Here is a 2360-nt window from a genome sequence, read left to right on the forward strand (position 1 = left end):
CGACTAGTAGAAACCATGGCATCGGTACATTCCACAGATGTCAACCAGATGCAATAAATCTGTAATGGCAATACGTAGCACGTACTAATTCACAGACAATATGTTTAAAACATAACTGCATTACGTAAGGTGAATGTATACGTAAGGTTGGTGGGCACAGTATACTTATTCAGCAGTCTTCCCGCGCACAAAGATATCGGGAATGGTATGGCCTATCTTCGACCTTGAGTGCGATGAAAAGACAAAAAAAAAAAAAATGTTCGTTACCAATAATGTGTGCCTCATATCTGCTGTAACGAATAGACACACCATGAGTAAGCTTCCAAACACTTCATAAAGAGAGCCCAAACGTCCCTGTTTCCTTGAGATGCTGTTTCCGATAGGTACCCTTAGTTTTCTCTTTCAGCAACGATAGCAGAAATTACTGTAAACCAAGAGCTACACTCATAAAGGCGGTAAGTGTCAAGGGTGATGATCGAGAACAACGTACATAATGGCTGGAATATTTTTTCGGTATACGACATACACTGAAGGAAAAAAACGCAACACCGAAAAATAATTAATATAGAGTAATGACATTTCGGGAATACATTTGTCTAGTTAACATATTTAAGTTCAAATTGCTCTAAGCACTGCGGGACTTAACATCTGAGGTCATCAGTTCCCTAAACTTAGAACATACACCACTGCTGGCGGCTCACCTCCAACAGCCCAACGCTACGCGCTGTTCACATCCAACTGCCCAACACTTCACAAGCGAATATTCCAACAATGAGTCCAACCAGCCACAGACTGTGCACACAGCACAGTCACTGATTTTCATACAGAGCGCTACGTGGCGTTACCAACATAAAAACCTAAACAGCCTACTTACAGGATTACTTAGATAAAACAGAGTAGGGATTTGGTAAAAAAATGTTATACAAATAAATAATAATAATGATTATAAAACGACAACTTCTCACAAAACACCTTCGCACTATGTATCTTTCCTTCCGCTTTCCTTTTCTAGAAAAACTTACCCCTAAGCTATGCATTGCACAATACTAACACCTCTTCCTCTTACTGAGCTCAACATCTCACTCGTTAGAGAGGGATCCTGATTCAGTTTTTCAGGATAGCAAATGGGAAGCTGTGGCACAGAAAATGGCCTAGAGATCACCAGTGTGTGCTTGTTTGTGTGTGGTGAGTGTAGTGTTATGAAACAATGTGTGTATAGTGTGTGCAATGACTGATAGTGAGATACGAGTGAACATTGTGGCATTACATTATTTAATAAGTTATTTGTAATAAAAAGTATTGTATACCATGAGTAAATCCAATGATCGTCTCAAACTAGAAGTCTGTAAATGTGTATGTTTAAGAATTATGTATGTGTATGTGTATGTGTATGTTTAAGAATTGGTCTGAACCTGTAAATATTTTGACATGTCCTATATCCTTGTAAAAAGAGATCTACTGATGAATAAAGCTACTGCTACTACTTTTCCTGTCAGAAACTTGGAACGGATACCATCGGTGACCATGCAGCTCTCTTAGAATGAAATGATAATTAAATTAAGACTGTATGCTGTCGACAGGCGTTGATATACATCAACGGCGACAGTTGAAAATGTGTGGCCCGACCGGGACTCGAACCCGGTATCTCTTGCTTACATGGCAGACGCTCTATCCATCTCAGCCACCGAGGGCACAGAGGATAGTGTGACTGCAGGGATTTATCCCTTGCACGATCCCCGTATGTCCGACGGGGAGAGTAAAAGGGAAAAATTGCTACAGTCGCACTATCCCCTGTGGCCTCGGTGGCTCAGATGGATAGAGCGTCTGCCATGTATGCAGGAGATCCCGGGTTCGAGTCCCGGTCGGGGTACACATTTTCAACTGTTCCCATTGATGTATATCAACGCCTGTCGACAGCTCAGGATCTTGATTTAATTATCATTTCATTCCCGCTCTTGTCAGGTCTCGCAGTCTTCGGAATTGTGTGGCTGATGCTTTACCGAAACTCTCATGTTATCCCGCCAGTTTAATACATTCTACACACCAACGGGAATAGTCGGTTTTTATTTCCGGTCTGCCTAGTGATTTTAGAAATTCCGATGGAATGTTATCTATCCTTTCTGCCTTATTTGGTCCTAAGCCTTCCAAAGCTCTTTTAAATTCTGACTCTAATACTGGATCCTCTGTATTTTCCCTGTCAACTGCTGTTCTTTTTTCTATCTCGCCAAGAGACAAGTCGTCCCCTTACAGAGGCCTTCAAAGTACTCCTTCCGCCTATCCGCTCTCTTCTCTGCATATAACCATGGGATTTCCATTGCACTCTTAACGTTACCGCCCTTACATTTTAAATCAACAAAAAA

At 41.4% G+C, this 2360-nt stretch overlaps 1 non-coding gene across 1 annotated transcript; it reads left to right on the forward strand.

Annotated features, from left to right (window-relative positions):
- The first annotated feature begins 1796 nt into the window (after positions 1–1796).
- On the forward strand, positions 1797–1870 carry Trnat-ugu. Its single transcript has one exon. It is a non-coding gene; the product is annotated as a tRNA-Thr (tRNA).
- Positions 1871–2360: the final 490 nt, after the last annotated feature.

The sequence above is a fragment of the Schistocerca piceifrons genome, chromosome 6 (genome assembly GCF_021461385.2).
Source record: "Schistocerca piceifrons isolate TAMUIC-IGC-003096 chromosome 6, iqSchPice1.1, whole genome shotgun sequence".
Classification (NCBI taxonomy): Eukaryota; Metazoa; Arthropoda; class Insecta; order Orthoptera; family Acrididae; genus Schistocerca; species Schistocerca piceifrons.